Source organism: Mus musculus, chromosome 18, assembly GCF_000001635.26.
Source record: "Mus musculus strain C57BL/6J chromosome 18, GRCm38.p6 C57BL/6J".
NCBI classification, from domain to species: Eukaryota; Metazoa; Chordata; class Mammalia; order Rodentia; family Muridae; genus Mus; species Mus musculus.
The window spans coordinates 8,709,135-8,722,605 of NC_000084.6; the positions used below are offsets into that span (position 1 = coordinate 8,709,135).

At 40.9% G+C, this 13,471-nt stretch overlaps 1 long non-coding RNA gene across 1 annotated transcript in view; it reads right to left on the reverse strand.

The window, feature by feature from the left end:
- Window positions 1-8,882, reverse strand: part of Gm35180 — a 44,096-nt gene extending 35,214 nt beyond the window's left edge. Inside the window, exon 1 of the long non-coding RNA XR_386043.2 lies at window positions 8,835-8,882. This is a non-coding gene — a long non-coding RNA (predicted gene, 35180). The remainder of the gene's footprint in view (window positions 1-8,834) is intronic.
- Between the last annotated feature and the right edge of the window lie 4,589 nt (window positions 8,883-13,471).

Here is a 13,471-nt window from a genome sequence, read left to right on the forward strand (position 1 = left end):
ATGAATCTCACACACCTGGTCTTTCTCTTGTGTTTCACAAATATTATACAGATACATAAAATTATGTATGTACATACAACATGAAAGTAGAAGTGAAACTGTCTGGGGGACAAAGGTAACTAATAAGAAGGGAAGGGGTGAGTAACAGGAAAGTAGGGACATATGGTGAAATATAAGCTTAATCTACAATATACTGATATGAACATTTTAGATTTATTAAAAAATCAATTAATGAGAATGAGGAAGCAAGAAAAACCTAAAGGAATTCACCTTTGGTTTAGAAAGAGTGATGGACTGAGAATGAATGGAAGGGGCTGAATTTTATGGTGTCCTGCATGCACCCTGGCAACATCATGGACATCTTTTAGTCCTTGCTGTGACTGAGCTTTGATACTGTCAGAAAACATGTGTCATTTGTTTGTATTGGCTACTAGGGCTGTTTGAATGAGAATGAGCCCTATAGGTTCACATGTTTGAATGTTTGCTTCCCAGTTGGTAGAACTGTTTGGGAAGAATTCGGAGGTGTGGCTTTTTTGGAGAACATGTATCACTGAGGTGATGTCACTGAAGTTTCAAAATCACCATTACCAGTTTGTCTTCTCTCTGCTTCATGTTTGTAGATCAGATATAAACTCTCAGCTACTGCTCCAGCCTCATGGCTGCCTACCTGCTGCCATGCTCCCCACCATAATGTTAGGTCATAGATCCTAACCTTCTGGAGCCATAAGTCCCAAATTAAATGCTTTATTTTATAAGTTACCTTGGTCATAGTGTCTTAGCTCAGAAATAGAAAAATAACCAAGACAGCTATAGTATGGAGACAGTTCTCAAAGAATGGGAAACCAACAAGGGAGGACGCTAGGCTAACCCAAAAGTCACTTTCAATGCTAAAGTATGGTTTTCTTAAACTGAAGATTGAATTTGTACTGAAATGTGATATGTATTCAAAAGCCAGGCAGGAGTGATAAGCTCTTATCTTTATTCCTAGCACCTAGGATGCTAAGGCAAGAGGACTCCAAGTTCAATGCTAGTGTGGCTGTTGTGGCTGTATAGTGAAGCTGTCTTTGAAAGAATCATTGTTATCAAAAAATAAAATGAAAATACAATTTACATAAATGTGGTTCCAGCTAGCCACTGCTAATCTATTATCCAATGAAAGTCTGGATTTATTTTATCTTTCTAAAGGTAAATACTTTGAAATGTATGATATAGGGCCTCTAACCCAGACTGTCCTCTAATTCCCAGTTCAAGCTCCAACATGAACTATTTTTAGAGTTTTAGACATTCAAGAAAAAAGTCTCTGTAACTACTTCCTGAAACCAACACACTGTAGTTATTAAATATAGACAAATCTTGCCTGGAAGGATTCTGGATTGTGTTTTCAAGGGAAAGGGGAAATTAAAATTGATCTTTTCTATAAATACTTTAGGTAAAGTGATGTGTCCATGTGTGTGTGAATGAGGCAGAGTCGCTTGTTGATTGGATTAAATGGCCTAACAATGCAACAGGACTTGTTCTGTGAAGTGCTGTGATTTTTTTTCAACCTGGAGAAGACACTTCTCTGGGTGAAGGGCCAGATACCCAGCTCTCTGAAATACTTTCTTAAAGATCATGTGCTAAAGAGTCCCGTCAAAGCCTAAAGGCTGAGTAGTGAAAACACAAGAAACCAGCTAAATTTTAATCTCAGACAAACAATATGTGACTCTTTAGTATAGGTATGTCTTAAATATTAAATGTACTCTGGCTTTACAAAAAAAGCTATTCACTGTTTATCTGGAATAAAAATGGAACTTTACCTTCTCTTATTTTTAGTAGCCAAATCTGACAAGGTTACATGTCATTCATAGTAACTTGATGGATGTTTTTTATGCTCTTAACTGCTAAGTTACACCAAGCACATACTGAGTAAATTCAAGCAGTGTCTCTGTATAGCACCAAAAAGATGAAGTTATATTTATGAGATAAAACTTCAGCAGCATACTCTAAGTAGTTAAGAGTATAGCTTATTTCAGGGAGTTGGACTTCCTGGAAGTCACATCAAGGAGAATTTTGTAAGCCATCACACTGATGTAACCCCTGAATTACTGATACTAGACAGAAGTGTTGTGTGCAGACAGTTTGCCTCTGCATTCCCCGACCCCTCTGCCAGAAGCTCCCAACCTCCCTCCAGCCCTCAGCAAGCACAATAAGCAGACAGCTGCTTTCTGTGCTGCATTCTCTTGCAACAAGCCTGGGATTCCCTCCCCCTTCCCTGGCTGTTCCCCTACATTAAAATGGCACTACCCATAAACGCCCCCTTAATGAGGACATTCTGAGGAGACAGCGAGAGACATCTCCCCCTAACCCCCATGTTTGTGTCTCCAAAAACCAATTCTCTTCCTGATAAACAGCAGAACTTTCCAGGTTCCTGTCCTTGAGACCTTAGAGAAATAACAAGCTCAAGGGAAACTAGGGTCTCAAGTTTGAATCATGGAGAAAAGGTAATCAGAGGTCAGGTCACAGGCAGTTACGACTGGCCATAAAATTAGTCCCTGAACAGACACCCATTAACCTCCTCCCACTTCAGTACCATTCCACCAAATGATTACAGCCCTCTACTCCCCTTTTCTGTGAACATTCACAGGATTTCTAACTATACTGTATATAAACCCAGTGTTTTCTGGACTCAGGGTCACTTGCCAGCATTCACATGGTGAGTGCAAGGAAGGCAATCTGAGTTCGAACTTGAAACAATAAAAGACTCTTTTGCGAGTTGCAGTGGACTTCACAGTCCTTAGGTTCATCTGGGTTTCCCTTGGACTCAGAGCACAACACCTAGGATACAACCAGGCCAGTGAAACCATGGGTGTGCATTCTTTGCAGTAACCATTCAAACACTGCTGTATTCTACTGAGCAGTAGCATAGCAGGCATGAGTCAATAGTGGCAATTGCTTAAATTGTTAGCCTAGGTTAGCAGAAAAGTTTGATTGCTTGGCCTCTTCTTACTTTAAATTTAAAGGAAGTTCACAGCTACTAAAGGTGGCTAAATCATGGAGGAGGAACTAGGATTTGTTTAAAGTATAAATTAGATGGTTACATACAAGCAGGTCAGGTTAGCTTTTGTGGACCTGACTGTTAAATTGAATACAACATAAACCCGTGATTTAACCAAAGTATTGAAACCATGTAGAGACCAACATGTTGTGTTGATAACATTTAGGGAAGACACAAATATCTATTTCCTTTCTTGGGGGCAGGATTGGTGTGTATGAAGATACATGTATGCCAAACTCAGAAGTCACTGCCCAGGAACCACCCATCGTGATTTTAGGGAATGGTCTATCACTGGCCTGGAAGATGCCAAGTCAGCCACAGTGGCTGACGAGTGATCCCATTGTCTCCACATCCACACAGCTGGGATTACAAATATATAGCCTGTACTTGGCTTTTTGCATGAGTAATGGTGACTGAACACAGGCTCTATCCAAGCTCTTTTACTGGCTGAGCCATTTCTCCAGTCAAGTGTATATTTTAAGTACATATTTTCTCACTTTATATTCTATTCCCCTCCCACTCCTTTCCCATTCAAAGAAGGAGGAGGAAGAGGAGGAGGAGGAGGAGGAGGAGGAGGAGGAGGAGGAAATGCATTTCTTACCTGTGTCAGTCATAGAATTTTGAAAAACTCCTAAAAGATCCTAATAAACTTATTACTTTTTATTCTAATAATGGGTACCTTGAAAGTCCAACATACTCTTAAAACTGACAATGTTGCAAAGATCAGAAATGTTATTTTCTCAGCCAATCAAGCTGAGCTGTAAAGCAAATGTAACACCTGTCCATGCAGGGTTGGTCTTGATGCCTTTGGCCTGAGCAGGCTGAGGAGTGGCTGCAGCACTCTTGCTCCAGGCCCTCCTTAGAATGCTAAAGAAGTTGGTGTGCTCTTAAGATGCTGAACCCAGCACTCAGGAACAACAGTGGAAAACATGGCCCCTTATTGTACCAAAGCATAGCTCCACAGCATTTGGTGCAGTAAATTAATTTTCTTTTTTCTTTTTTAATTATAAAAGTGGGTTTTTAAAATTTTATTTAATCTTTTGTTGTTTTATAGTCCAGTTTTTATCCCCCTCCTAGTCCACCCTCTGACTGGTCCACATACCATACCTCCCGCCTTGCCCCTGTCTCCAAGAGGATGTTCCACCCCTTTACCTCCACCCCACTAGACCTCCTGACTTCCTGGGGCCTCAAGTCACTTGACGGATAGGTGCATCTTCTCTGAGTCCAGACCTGGCAGTCCTTTGCTGTATATGTGTTGGGGGCCTCATATCAGCTGGTGTATGTTGTCTGCTTGGTGGCTTAGTGTCTGAGAGATCTCCGGGTCCTAGGTGAGTTGAAACTGCTGGTCCTCCTACTGGGTTGTCCTCCTGCTCAGCTTCTTCCAGCTTTGCCCTAATTCAACCACAGGGGTCAGCAGATTCTGTCCATTGGTTTGGTATAAATATCTGCATCTGATTCATTCAGCAGCTTGTTGGGTCTTAAACAGTCATGATAGGTCCCTTTTTGAGAGCACCCCATAGCCTCAGTAATAGTGTCAGAGGCCTTGGGGCCTCCCCTTGAGCTGGATCCCAATTTGGGCCTGTCACTGGACCTCCTTTTTCTCAGGCTTTTCTCCATTTTTGTCTCTGAAGTTCTTTCAGACAGGAACAATTATGGGCCTGAGATTTGACTGTAGGATGGCAACCCCATCCCTCACTTGATGCACTGTCTTTCTGTTGGAGGTGGGCTCTACAAGTTCCCTCTCCCAACTGTAGAGCTTTTCATCTAAGGTTCCTGCCTTTGAGTCCTGAGAGTCTCTTACCTCCCAGGTTTCTGGTACATTCTGGAGGGTCCCCCCACCACCTACCTTCCAAGGTTGCTTGTTTCCATTCTTTCTGATGGCCCTCAGGGCTTCAGTCCTGTTAAGCCCACTTAATGCCTGGCCATAGTCCCTTCTTCCCCTCCCTATCCCCTTTCCCACCCAGGTCCCTCCCTCCCCACTCCTGTGATTTCTTTCTTCTCCCTCCCAAGTGGGATTGAGGTGCCCTCCCTTTAAGTCTCTCAAGAAAGAAATCAAAGTAGATCTCTCATGCTCAAAGATTGATAGAATTAACATAGTAAAAATGGCCATACTAAAAAAGGTAATCTACAGATTCAATGCAGTCCCCATCAAAATTCCAATACAAAGACATGGAAAGAACAATTCTCAAATTCATCTGGAAAAGCAGAAAATTCAGAATAGTGAAAATAGTTCTTAACAATAAGAGAACTTCTGCGGGAATCACCATCCCTGAACTCAAGCTGTACTACAGAGCAATAGTGATTAAAAACTGCATGGATTAAAAACAGACACATCGATCAATGGAATAGAATTGAAGATGCAGAAATAAAGCCACACACTTACAGACATTTCATCTTTGACAATGAAGCCAAAAGTATACAATAAAAAATAAAACATCTTCAATAAATGGTGCTGGTCTACTGGCTGTCTGTATGTAGAAAAATGAAAATAGTTCTAGATTTGTCATCTTGCACAAAGCTCAAGTCCAAGTGAATCAAGGACCTCAACATAAAACCAGATACACTGAATCTAAATAGAAGTAAATTAATTTTCAACACTGGTATGTTTCCCCCTGCTCTTCATGCACCCCAAACAATCTGATGTACAAATGTACAAATGTGTGGGGTGGTAGGCTGTGCACAGACATCCTGGTCCCCGGTAGAGCAAAGGTCTGGAATACTGGAGCCCAGGTGGGTGGTGAGCTCCACCTGCATGGGACAGGAGGAGTTTGGCCACGCCTCCTGGGCACCTGGCTCCTGTCACATAGCTATAGCCTCCCACAGCCACCTGCAAAGAAGTATGTGGCATCAATCACATAGTAGCTGCACCAAGCCCTCCCACATGCAAATAAGGTTTCCCAAACTCTCAGTCCAAGCCAATGAGAAGGGCCTGCTGCCAAACCCTGAATCATCCCCAAAACTGTATATAAATCCTACCCAGGGATTAAAAGGCATGCGAGAACTACTCTGTCATCCGAGCCTTTTATCCTAAGAGCCATAACACTTGGGAAGAGATCTGCTCTCCTGAAGCACCACCTGAGGCTCTACTGCGCTCCTCACTGGCTATCCAGCTTCTTGTCTGCCCAGCCCGACTGGACACAGTGCAGGATGGCATGGAATTACAGACTAACCTGAAAGGTACAGCAGAGACAGAGGTGGAACCAACATCACAGTGGAAGCGGGGAAGCGACTTCCCCTCCCTGCCCATACTCGCACCAGGCCTGGCCAGAGATCTCCGTGGAAAGCCTCTGGTACTCAGGCCCACACAAACGCACTTTTAAAAAATTAGGTATTTTTGCTAGTTTTATAACTTTTATTATGTTCTTCTTTAACAATTTCATACATTGCACTCTCATTACTCTTCTATCTTTCTCCTTCATCAGGTTGTTTCTGCCATTTCATCTAGAGCACAGGACTCTAAAAGGACACTGAGTCCTTTGTTCCTGGTAGAGAATGGCCAGTAATCTCCACTAGTGTTCACACACTCATGTCTTCAGTGTGTCTGCCAAGGAGAGCTGAAAGTCTACTTGTCAAGTTACTCTTTGGTTGATATTCTTTCCTTTTCTGGTCTGTGCAAAACACTTGGTGATTAGAATTCTGCCCCCTCACACTGGCCTGCACATGCTGACTAAGTGAATAAGTCCAATGCACACGGGATCTCGCAGTGAGATAGTTCTGTGCTCCCCTTTTCTGCATTTGTTTTCAACAGCACGCTCCTCCCCTCCCACACCTTCAACTTCACTCTCAAATATGTATTTCCATTTCTAAAACTCTAATAAAACTCCCCAGCTCTCCTGTTGCTTACAAACTAAATCTCAGTGTGATGAGCTCAGTATCTTGAGACAATTCTAATGTATCTGCCTCGATGTGACCAACCAGCACACTTAGCCATACTTTCAGGAGGTTGCCTGCATCTGTCTATTATATGTATTCCTGCAGCCAACCTTGCACCTTGTCTCACCAGTTCATGCTGGGCTGTGGCATTTATTTACTTACATGACTCCCTGAAATCCCCACAGAGTCTGACCTTAACACTTCCAAAGGGAAGAGTAAAAACACTTAGAAGATTATTATTTTCCCACTGATTAAGAAACAAGAATTACATTTCCACTGAAGAAACAAGAATTACATTCCAAGGAGATTTGTGGAGAGGGATCGTAGCAAGCATCTCCGAATCTCTGCAAGAATCCAAGAAGCCTTTCCTCTGGAAGTCTGGGACCATTAAAGATAGACAGTCTGACAAATGCTGGCACTTCACATTGGACTGCAGTTCCTGGTCACATGAACTTTATACTTTATAACTCTACTTTTCGTACTAGTCAGGGGTTAGCCCCTAAAGCATGATGCCATACAGAGCCCACACAATATCTGTCACAGGATGCCAAGTTCCTAAGCATGCAAAAATGCCAAGATGAGGCAGTAGAAACAACTTATTTAGCCAAATTATCAAAATATAATAGATGAATTTTTAAAAATAGTCACTATTTCACAAAATACACATGACAAAATGGAGCACAATTATAGAAATAATATTATAAAAAATAAAGTAAAATGAAAAGAATTCTGAAGTTGAAGTGTAATATGCCAAAATTTAGATTTACCTGTGCTTAACAGTGGGTTGATAGAAGAAAAGAAAAGTCAGTGAGCTGATCAGAGAAATAAGATACTGCCCACAGTATCACTGACATCAACAGACCAGGGAAAAATTAAAACAAAAGATGCACTGGAGAGTTAGCACTGTTGAAAAAAAAAGTGCTTGTTTTACATGCAAAGGAATATGGGTTTATATCCAGAACCGACATTAAAAAGGGGGGAAAAAAGAGGAATGGTGTCAAGTACTAGTGGAGGAACAGAAACTGACTCCTAGGACTCATTGGCCATCCACCCAGGACCACTTAGCAAATAAGCAAAAGAGAAAACCTGTCCCAGAAAACAAGGTGAATGACTCCTGAGAAACAATACCGAGGGTTATCCTCTGCTCTCCACAGATATGCATACACATCTACCTACACAGACATACATAACACAAAATAAATACATAAATGAAAAGATGTGCATCATTTGTTTAAAATCCACTTGTCTGTACATTTAGTTTTATGTGTGTTAGGCCTTCTCTTCATCTCATACATGAGTGTGTGCTATATATACAATAACATTTATGTAGTATCAGAATTGGAGAAGAAACAAAGCAAAGAAAATGCAAAGTTATCATTATTTTTTCAAAACTGATCCAAAAAAATTATATCAAGATACAGATCTGATGAAAACTTGACACTCACAAAGATGAGGGTAAAACAGGATCACAAGACTAAGGACAAGAAACAAAAAATATCAAAAGACACTCAAGGAAAAACATAGTCTTCAGACCAGCAACAAATCTGCTTCTCTGTGTCTCACATCTCCATAGAAAAATGATTTTGAAGACACTCATGGCAGCTGAGAATCATTAAAGGAGAAAGGAAGTCAAACTAGGTCCCACATTCTGGAGAAAAAGAACTCTAGGTGGACATGAACACAGCTATCTGTACATGTCCCCACATTGGGGAATTCTGTTCACTGCCAAGAACAAAAAGAGATTTAATTGTTCTTCAAGCAGAAAGAAAATCAGGCCAAGAGACAAGACAAATACGGGTGAAATGTAAGATCATAGAAATGTGGTTTGAATCAGTACACTGATTGGCCCTTTCCTTCATTTTTAGAATACATTACATGTGCACACAGACTGAGTTCTGGTTACCCCTCCTCTATGCACTTGCTGTACCTTGATGCTGGAAGCAGATGTCTTTAAGTCAAGATGCTCTGAGATCAGCCTCCCTGGTTACTGACACCTGCAGATGCCAGGAGTCTGACATCATGCTTCCTACTATGTCATAGTGACCAGTACTCTGATGCCAACAGGTTCAACACTCAACAAATGTTTGTCAGCTGAATGGCAGAATGAATGGTATTTTGGGAGAATTGGAGAAACGTAAGAAAGAAAATGGAAAGACACAAACTTATATAGAATTAGTATGGTGGGGCCAATGTAGAGCTGAGTCAAGGGAGAAATCTGCTGGCAACACTTTCCATGACCACCATTTTCTCAAGAACACTACAACACTTTAAGAAAATATCTAGTCTTTTATCACTTGTATCTCTACCCTGCTCTAAAGGTCTTAGCAATAGTTTTAGAAACAGTTCCGTGAGGCTAAATGTGCTCACTTTGAAATCACAAGAGGTAAGAGAGGAAGGCTTGCACCTGTGGTAGCAGAGCTGTAATCCCAGAGGTTTGCTGCAATCATTGGCAAGAGCTGCTCCCATGACTGCAGAAAGGGGGCTTTGGGCTTCTGTTACCTCAGAAGGCCAACAGCAGGGCCTTACTATTATTCTTGCAAAATGGCCATGAGTTCTTTCCTTATAGAGTTTCTTCTACAAGTATAAAGAAGTCATGTCAATATGATAATTGGATCCTAGTAGATAACGCTTCACAGGCTGACAGGAAGGGAACTTTGGTCTATAAACATGCAGCTATACACATATCCTCAAGGCTTAATTTAACCCAGGGTGCTTTTGCACTGAGGGCTAGGTAGGGAAGATTTGTAGATGGAGCAGATGAATCTAAAACAGAATCTGCTTCCAATGTTTTATTTTAATTAAAAGGTTGGAACAGAATAAAACTTACAAATTAGTATTTGCTGATTTTTGAAAATTGTTTTAAAAAGTAAGCAAATTTCATAATTATATATCAACTATCCACTTTTCAAATAGTTTATTATTTTTAATTACACATGTGTATTTGTGTCTATATGTGGGTATTGTGCACATGAAAACAGTTATCCATGGAGGTCAAAGGTGTTAGAGCTATAATGACAGATGGCTGGGAGCCCATTCATGGATACCGGGTGTTGAACTCAGGTCATCAGAAAGAGTGTTGAGCATTCTTCACTGCTGGGCTATGTCTCCAGTCACTTAACCATCTATTTTTATCTTTCAATGTAGCAATTCACTGGTTGATGCTTCCATATGGCGTTATCTACTTTTGTCATTACAGGAATTGAATAAAACAGATATTTTAAGATCCCATTTACTACAAGAAAACCTCAAAACCTCTGTTAATTAGCAGTAAATTATTTTGGTGGATTAAACAGGCTGCTTTGGTTAGATTTGGCACGAGGCTGTGAGAGGCACCAACCTGGAAGCTCATGCATGGGCTTAGTTCTTTCTTTCCTTTATCAACCAGCAAGGATGTGGAAACAGTTTCTGCAGACAGTTTAAGGAATGCAGGCATGTCTCAGGCCTGCTGATTCTCTTTGGGTGCCTTCCAGACAGCTTTAGTTTTACACGCCGGCATTATGCCAGGCAAACAGCAGATTAGCTCTCTGATTGAGCAGAGAACATGGGATGGGGTTGGAGAACTTCATGGTGTCTTGATGGCATTTGTAGTCTCAGTGTGAAGTTTCCAAAATTAGTGCCTGCTGATTAGGAGCATGAAATGCTTAGGTCTCTCACTTAATTGGGCCTTGCATACTTGCCTGGCGATTGAATGACTAAAAGAATATACAAGTTATGTGATGCAGAATTAGCATAAACCCCTAACAAGTGTTATTCCTTTTATCCCACTGAAGTTTCACAGTCTGTGCTTTCTGTGGACGGACAGCATTTACACATCATGGAAAAGCAACTCTGCCTTTGTTAACAGCCAGAGTTCAAACACAAGTTGTTTGAGTATTTCACATTAGTGTAGCATTAACTGAGCTCAAACAGAGACAAACTCTTCCCTTGCTGTGCTGCGATTGGCTCCATAGCTCTGTAAATTATTTGAAATCGTGCATACACGTCTCTGATATAAGAAATCAGAATGTGCCAGTGCATGCAGAGAGGACATCTTCTAAATTCCTGTCACTTGTACCTAGGTTCTTCCTCATTAGTAATGGGCAAACTTTCACAATTTTTCCCTTAACCAGTGAGTTTGGAAGATTAGTCATTTTAGACTGGCTTCTGTCCTTGTTTGTCATGTCTACGTCACAAGGGTGTTGAAAGGATTAATTAGTCAACATGTAAGGTTCTTTGAAGATGAAAGCTCTCTAAATTGCTAAGCAGAGCTAGCATTTCTTCAGAGTACATATTTTTCCTTTTATATTTACAAAATTCCACCTACCTCCCTCCCACTAACCCCTTTGGCTAACATTATTTATCCACCTTGCCTTTATTAAAAATTAACCAGCTTTGTTTTTTTCTCTCAATAAGTTTCATAACATTTATTTACCTATGTCCTCATTTCTCTTCCCCATTTTCCTTGTGAGTCTTTCTGTTACTCAGAGAGAGACACTTTTCTTCAAGTCTTAGGGACTTCTGTTGTTTCTGTTCATCATGATTGTGGCCTGATACATCTGACACCCACAGAAGAGAAAGAAGCCCCTATTACTACATTTCAGAGTCATGCACTAGATGAGTTGTTGTAATCCAGAGGATGCTCAGATGCACTCTAAAAGTTCTGTAAAGAAATGTTTTCCCAGTTGGGAAAGGTAGGTTGTTTTTTTTTTTTCTCCAGGATCTAAACTTTTTCATGGAGTTAATCCTAAGTCCTTTTGAGACTTAGAGATACAGACAGGGGATGGCTGAGAAAGGAGGGGTTGCTAGATAGTACTTCAGAATCTGTTTTTGTACAACCAGCTGTGACAAGGAGGGCCAGCAGTGACAAGCTCTGGGATTTTTCTGTTTCCTTGCAGGCCCATCATAATTTATCTCACATATTCTGACATTTTCTTGTCTTGGGGTAGATAGCAATTTCTCCATATAGGCTAGCCTCTGAAACAATCCCATCATTTTAGATCCCCTGATCAAATGCCCCATTAAGAATAAAATGGGAACATTCACAGTAAGAACTGCTATTTCTTCTTGGGCACCTGATCCTGTTGTCATTATGTAATTGCTCTCACCTAATCTTGATCATTTTCCTGCCTCTGATGGCTAGTCTTTTAAATCAATAAAGCCTTCCTGGCTTTCTTGATTCAATATTAGCATGGTCAGTTTTTTCTTTGTCTCTTTATTTCTAATAACATATATTTAAATGTACTCATTCTAGGCAAGACTCATTTGGGTCTTTAATTATAGTCGTCTGTATCATTTATTTTGTTCTGATTTTGTAGTACTAGAGACCAAATGAAAAGTGTCTTGTGCACAGGGCAATCACTCTGTCTCAAAGCTACATCTCCAGAATTTACTCAGTTGTTTGTTTACAGTCAAGTCTCATTGTGTAAACCAGGCTGGCCTGAACCTCAGGATCATCCTCCTCCTGCTTGTATGTGCAGAGTACCACAGATGTATGTGCTAGGATCGTGGACATCAAAGTGGCTACTGGTATAACTTGACTGCTATGTCCGATATTTGTTACTGTCTGTTCATAGTTCCTGATCTTTCAGTTTCCTCTCTTCTTCTTTTGATGCTTTAGTGGAATATATGATAATTGTGTTTTATGGTTTTTTTTCCTGACCTATCAACTATGCTTCTTTTAAAATGATTTTAGTGTTTGTCCTAGGTTTGCCATGGCTACTTTCAAACAATATTATATTACTTCACAGACAAAGAAACAGCTTGTAATTATTTTATATTGCTTTTCACAGCCATGCTACCATTCATTTCATTGTAGATAACCATATTTACTTACAGCAGGATGGGGGAGTTCTTTTTCTTTTTTTTCCATTTTTTATTAGGTATTTTCCTCATTTACATTTCCAATGCTATACTAAAAGTCCCCCATACCCAACCACCCCCACTCCCCTACCCGCCCACTCCCCCTTTTTGGCCCTGGCGTTCCCCTGTTCTGGGGCATATAAAGTTTGCCTGTCCAGTGGGCCTCTCTTTCCAGTGATGGCCGACTAGGCCATCCTTTGATACATATGCAGCTAGAGACACGAGCTCCGGGGTACTGGTTAGTTCATAATGTTGATCCACCTATAGGGTTGCAGATCTCTTTAGCTCCTTCGGTACTTTCTCTAGCTCCTCCATTGGGAGCCCTGTGTTCCATCCAATAGCTGACTGTGGGCATCCACTTCTGTGTTTGCTAGGCCCCGGCATAGTCTCACAAGAGACAGCTACATCTGGGTCCTTTTGATAAAATCTTGCTAGTGTATGCAATGGTGTCAGCGTTTGGATGCTGATTATGGGGTGGATCCCTGGATAAGGCAGTCTCTACATGGTCCATCCTTTCATCTCAGCTCCAAACTTTGTCTCTGTAACTCCTTCCATGGGTGTTTTGTTCCCACTTCTAAGGAGGGGTATAGTGTCCACACTTCAGTCTTCATTTTTCTTGAGTTTCATGTGTTTAGGAAATTGTATCTTATATCTTGGGTATCCTAGGTTTTGGGCTAATATCCACTTATCAGTGAGTACATATTGTGTGAGTTCCTTTGTGAATGT